The sequence below is a fragment of the Orbicella franksi genome, chromosome 3 (assembly GCF_964199315.1).
Source record: "Orbicella franksi chromosome 3, jaOrbFran1.1, whole genome shotgun sequence".
NCBI lineage: Eukaryota > Metazoa > Cnidaria > Anthozoa > Scleractinia > Merulinidae > Orbicella > Orbicella franksi.
Window position 1 is genome coordinate 4,530,200 of NC_138147.1, and position 6,887 is coordinate 4,537,086.

Sequence of the window (6,887 nt, forward strand, 5' to 3'; positions counted from 1 at the left end):
TGAAATTAGTATTACGTACCAATATGTATATTTAAAGTAAATAAGTCTAACGTGACATATGAGTAAGAAATATTCCATTGCCGGACATAAGAACAGACTCATTTGACCAAAAGCAAGGTGAAGGGGAACAATAACTCAAAAACATTTTTAAGAGCGAGGTGTATGTACTTAATAGCCCAAGGTGACCATTTTCATATCACAAACACTGTCAATAGCGTAAAATTGAATGCAAACAGGATTGTAACTCCACGCGACCCATAAAACAACCTGAAACAAAACGCTTACTTAAGTAGCTGTAGTAGGAATTTCTCTGATGAAAGGTTCTTTTGACCACCCAAGATACTAATACGCTGTACTTGCTTAGCTGTTCCGTGAGTGAAATATGATACCTACCTTTAGCTGATGTATTATAAAATATTTACTTAACGTATGCATCTGGGACATGTAATGAGAATACAAGTTTTTGCTATAACGCAAGTAAGCAAGTCTTCAGAATGTTCAATTCATTCGGGGCTTTCTACAGAGTAATCGATAACGAAAATGTTGGCTACTGTGTTTCTACTGTCGTTCTTCACTGGGGTTGCGATTTGCGAAGATGACCAAACTATGGCGTTGGTATGTATTGGATTTCACATTAATCACTTCTAGCCAAAGATTTTGTGCTTGTAGAAAAATTATTGTTGAACTTATTTTACTTGATGTATGGAGAATTCTAAAATTTTTCACTAACACGTGATCGGAAAGCAACAAAACAAAAACACAAAACATTCTAAAAAGACGAGAAAATAATAGATGGAAAAAGTTTTTTCACCGTTGCTGCAGTCATAATTGTGTTGATATTTTTGCTTGTTAACTCTGCTACGTGTTCATTGTACGTTATTTCATGGACGTTACAGGGTATTACTACTGATTAACAGTATATAAGTTTATCGTTGTTAAAAATATTTGCGTCATTAGCAAAGAAAAAGTGAGGATCGTAACACCTCCCATTACTATTACTATAAAAAAGAAAAAAAAAAAAAACTAATATAGTCGGAAGAACGTATCGATGTCCGCTCCTGTCCTGTCCTTAAGATAGAAAGGCTGGTCCACCTGCTCTGAGTACGTTTTTCACAGAATTCTCAACAAAACAAAATCATATTAATTTTGCAATTTGAGCCGTTCATGTATTTTTATTTGTGTATGCACAGAGCAAACACCACAACAAATCCCACCAAATGGGCTTTGCCTATCGATTATGCTAGTTAAAGGTTAGTTTTTATATGCGTACTAAAATATTGTTCATAAATATTCTCTCAGCACTTCCTAATGCGATACGGGTACATGTCAAACACTCGCAGTGGTAACCACGATGTTGGCACGGCCATTCGACAATTTCAAGAGTTCTATGGCCTCAAGGTCAGTGGCAAACTGGATGACTCAACTGTCGCACTCATGAAGAAGCCTCGGTGTGGTATGAGTGATCCAACTCCGGACGGTCGCCTGCGAAGATATGCCACTCTTGGAAAATGGTCAAAGACTGACCTAAAATATTATGTCCAACCTGGTCCGGACCTCCCACCTGTGAGTACAGTTTGGAGTTAAGTTGCTACCTGGGAGGGGGGCTGATTTCAATCCTCCTTCACTTGGACAATTTTCAGGCTAAAATGTTCAAATAAACTTCAAATGTTTCCCTCATATTTTAAAGAAAACACGCCACTTGACGTTTTTAAGGCAATCAAATTTTTATATCGAGGATCCGTTACCTAGATTGATCATAATAAAATTGATTCGACAGCCGGCCTACTGTCTTCAACGGATAAAAATTTGCCGTGAAATGAAACATTAAAAATTTGAATATACAGAAAAATTCCCATTAATTAAAAATATACGTATAAAAATGTTCGGAAGAATGTTAAAAGTGCTAAAAATTTATGTTTGTTTAAAAGAATGTTATATTGTCTCGGGAGTGGGCACGAGTTGTTGTCAGCCTCAATAGTTTTGTGAAATAAAAGTGCCTTAAAATATGGTGTATGGCAAGTAGAATGTACAAGATTAAGAAATTCGTTATGTTTAACTCGAGTAAATCGCACGGACATCTTAAATCATACATTTTGCATCATCATAATAAAATACCGATTTTCGATTTTTTTGTTTATCGTTTCCATGGAAAGATCGACTGCCCTAAAAAATACATTATACCAAAATTTCAATCCGTTTTTAATTACTGGTGTAATTTTAACATCAAACTGATTAAGGGAAGACTATTAAAAAACTGTATCGAGACAGCTTCAATGCATATACGATATAAAAATTTACCATTACGAAAAATATCAACCTACATACCTGACATACTATTAAATAATAAAATTGATAAAAATCAAGAATGTTCCTCTTGAAATCCTTGATCTTGTTACAACTTCTCAAAGCCTCAGGGAGGGAATTCCTCAGTTTTGCACTTAGGTACGAAAAAAAAGGGTGAAGTTCGTAAGTGATGGTTCTCGGCTTGGGCAGTGAGACATATCACTCAGGAAATTCGGATAATCTGACACAAACAGACTTTTATATTGTAAAACCAACATATTCTGGAGACATCTGTCACCTAACGAAGTGAGGTTAACTTTTTCAAGTAACTGGTCATAAGAGGAGCAGTAATCCCTAAAAATAAACCTAGAATGCGTTTATTCAGAGCCTCTAACCTGCAACTTTGATAACAACAAGCTCTTTTCGCTCGATCGACTTGGCGCTTAGAGACACGCATATTTCAGCTGTCCTTTCCCCAAATGTCGCTTATTTGTTTCGCCGACAATTCTCCGATAGTCGAAAACTTATCTTCGACCAGCTTCGGTTCAATTCCCTTAGAGCGACACACAACAAAAGCCTTCCGTATTGAGGAACTTGATCCTGAACAATAGACTACTTCTTGATATGACGTACACAAATTGAGGTAATTACACCTGGGATTAATTACTAAGTAGCTTTAGAGATAGAACGGGGCACAACTCCCCAGGTCGCAAGAAAAATGGCAAAGCCAAGGCTAAACAGGGTTAATGTGCCGAAAATAATAATCCATTACCTCTTTTTGTCTGAATTACCAATAGGCGAAACAAAAACAGATATTTGGTAAAGCACTGAAGTTCTGGGGTGACGTGTCTCGGTTGACATTCTCTGAAGTTAGTAGCGCCAGTGAAGCCGACATAAAAATAAGGTAATTTAGATGATCATGTAGCAGTTATATCAGAAATAAATAGGGATTTTATAATAGGTGGAATGAAAAGACTTTATTCGTTGGATGAGGAATCAAAGGTCCTATATTTCATTTAAAAAATTGGACAAAACTCTCCAAGGTATCTTACTGAAGGTGACGGGCTGTTCATCTTAGACTAATGCTTTATACAGATACATTCTCCATGATTTGCTGAGTGACGAGGAGACTGTCAGCTGTTGTTTGTTCATCTCTCGTGGAATATTTTGCATCATCCGTTAATCACAGATACGTAAAATGAAAATAAATAAATAAATCACTTTATTAAAGTGTCGAAGTATTTAGCACTGCTGTACTAATTGAGGACACTCAAATAAGCAAACAAATATTGAAAATTAAACAGAAATTTGTTAAAAATACCAACTGGCGAGAGGCTTACCAGTTGGCTATTTATTTTTACAAAGCGTGGAGGAGTTGAATCTGGGAACACCAGACACAAATCCATCTAGTAGCAGAGAGGAGGATTTGAACTCGGGACCTCCGGATTAGGAATCTAGCGCCCAAAACCACTAGACTGCGCCGCCTGCATGGGTACCGCTCGTTTCGGCACGCAGATTACGACCAATTTGGTCTTTTTAAACAGAATTTTGCCTTTTTTTTTTCTAGCCTGAGCTTCCTTGAGCAGCTGTGCATAAGTAATACATTCTTACGTATACCCGTGTCATGTAGTAGTAATAATAATAATAATAATAATAATAATAATAATTTTCGATGAATTTCCTTCAAATTTACTTTATTTCCCGGCTTTCTGAGTTAAATAGTAAAATCCAAGATGGTAGATCCAAACTGATAAACCTAATGGCGTCATTTGCAATACTTTGATACCAAAATTAAAAAAAACTCTCATCTAACCGAGTTGTATGCTTGATGTGTGAGAAACAAGCTGACCCCGCACCCGAAAAAATCCGAATGCACGCTAATCCACAAAGGATCCTTTACAGGCACCCACCCACCCATATACCTTGGAAACAACATTCTGGAACGGGTCACACAAAGTCGGCTCTTGGGTGTCGATATTGACGATAAATTGAACTGGTCAGCACATGTTAAGGGGCTAAAGAAGAGCTTCGTCAACAAATTGAGTCTCATAAAGAAGAGCAGATTTTTACCTAAGCAGGATATCTTAAACCTATATTTTAAAGTTATAATCCCTGCCGTCACGTACGGTAAATCCGTATGGGGAGGCACGAATCGCTCAGATGACTTCGACTCACTCGAAAGACTACACTGCAGAGCAGCAAGGCTTATTTTCAACTTTCCTAAAGACCAACCATCAGTTGAAGCCCTCACCAGGGCCAAATGGGACACTCTAAGAACCTATTATAAGAACTCCACTCTGAAACTAATTTATAAAAGGTACTACAATGATTCACCACCCTGTATGACTGCACATATTGCAAAATCACAATCCTCCTATAATCTAAGAAACAGCCTTAAGCTGGACATCCCTCATTTTAAATCAAATATCAAGAAATCCTCCGTATCTTATAGAGGTACAATTTTGTGGAATTTTTTACCGATTGGATGCCGAATGGCGAACAGTGTAAACAGCTTCTCTAAGATGATCAATAATCTTACTTTGGTCAGGGACATTAGCTTTGCGAATATATACTGCAGAAGATGATTCGACTGCCCATTGGTATACGTTTATTAGTCACATAATGTTAATAATTAGGTAATTATTATTAGCTACAAATTTTTATGTTAACTAGATTACATCTTACATTGTAAATTTTTTTCAATTCTTATTTTGTAATTATTCTTTATTATTTATTTACACACGACCCCACAAGCTGCAAGCTTAATTACTTATCGTGTTTAAATAAAGGTTACTTACTCACTTACTTATCTAGTAGGGCAAGTCGAGGGCTATCTTGTTGCACTAGACCTTCAGCTAAGGAGGGGGGGGGGGGGCCCTGAGCCAATGACCCGTGGAGTAGCAGCCATGGACAGCAGCCAAAGGTTGTTTTAAACCTCAGACCCAAACAACACATATTTGAGCTGGGGCTTAATTGTCTGAGCACATGCCTACGGGCTGAGATCAAACCGTGTAGATGTGTATTGTGACCGTTACATTTAGATTATTTATTTAATAACATTCTTTGCACATCGTAAGGTCATAACGGCTACAAACACAAGCCATATAATAAAATAATAAAAAACGGGAAAAATAAAACGCAATTTGAAAATGTACATGTACAGGTAGCGAAACAGGCGAAATATTGATAAGCCATAACCATGTAGGTTTCTCACGTGTACACTTTATCTTTAATTAGCTATGGGGCAAAAACTCACAGTGGTACCAATGTAGAGCAGACCTACCCGTATCCATTTGACGGCGCTTCGGGCACTCTAGCTCACGCGTATTTCCCTGAGGACGGGCGAGCTCATTTTGACGAGGACGAAACCTTCACCGATGGAACTGAGAGCGGTGTCAATCTTTTATGGGTGGCTGTGCACGAATTTGGACATTCCTTGGGCCTTGAACATACAAACATCTACGGGCGATCATGTATCCTTTCTACACAGGCTACGTCCCAGACATGAAGCTCCACTCTGATGACATTGCTGGGATTCAATATTTGTATGGTACACATGGTAAGAGCCCGAATGAAAAGCTGTGATAAACTTCAGAACGATGGGACTATAGCTCGATAAAAAAGTTCCCTACGTTCTAGAGGATACAATTTTGTAACAGCGATTGATCGAGATATGTCAATTCTTTTCTTGACAATATAGGAAATGCGGATTATAAAGATAGATTGGATCGGGACTGCAAACCATTCAAGGATGGTGGTCACTGTCAGAAGTATCCTGATAACATGAAGTACTGCTGTGAGAAGAAATGCTTTAATTGTAAGTGGTGCAGAAATTAGCAATAGAGAAAGGAGCCAATTGTAAGAAAGATTGCAGGGAGGTGTGTTCTTAGCCAAAGTGCTAAAGATCCGTGGATGTACTTAAGCTTTTAAGACAGAAAAAATATTCAACTTCTTCAACTTCTTTATTGTTACACACTATTTACAAAATTAATTTGCATCAGTATTATAAAATGAATATAAAAAGAGAAATCTGTGTTACATATATGACATAGACATAGACAAAGATTCAACGATAATGGTGAAAAGAATTTTTGTGCATATTTACTGATCGTCACTTAAATATAATTTTGAATCTCTTTTTTTTTTTTCTGCAATTTTATTGCAGGTAGGGCGCCATAAACGTTGATCACCTTAATCGACGGGGGATGCTCTTGTCAAAATATATAAGAAATAAACGTGGGAATAAAGGAAGCAAATTAAATGTTAATTAAACGTTGACTATACCATAATCGAAATGAAATACTCTTGTAAAAGTATATAAGAAATAAACTAGGGAATAAAGAAAACAGGTTAAATCATTTGGTGGTTTATTTTGGTCCATTTATTTTACCCGCAGTGTTCCCTTTTATCATACGATTTTGGGTGATAGGGTTACGTGCGTCTCAGTTGAGTAATAGGTACCGAAGACGTCAAAATGTGGTAAGAACATCAGTGACACACTCGGCTAACGGCTAATTGGACTTCATCTGTGATCTATTACTGAACAGACGCTCGGCAACATGGATTCTGTTGCGATGCTTGCGTTATGAGGCAAAAACACTTGA

The 6,887-nt window shown here is 37.3% G+C and overlaps 1 pseudogene; it reads left to right on the plus strand.

Moving 5' to 3' along the window:
* The first annotated feature begins 540 nt into the window (after nucleotides 1-540).
* On the plus strand, nucleotides 541-6,278 carry LOC145480523 (matrix metalloproteinase-19-like; annotated as a pseudogene).
* The last annotated feature ends 609 nt before the right edge of the window (nucleotides 6,279-6,887 follow it).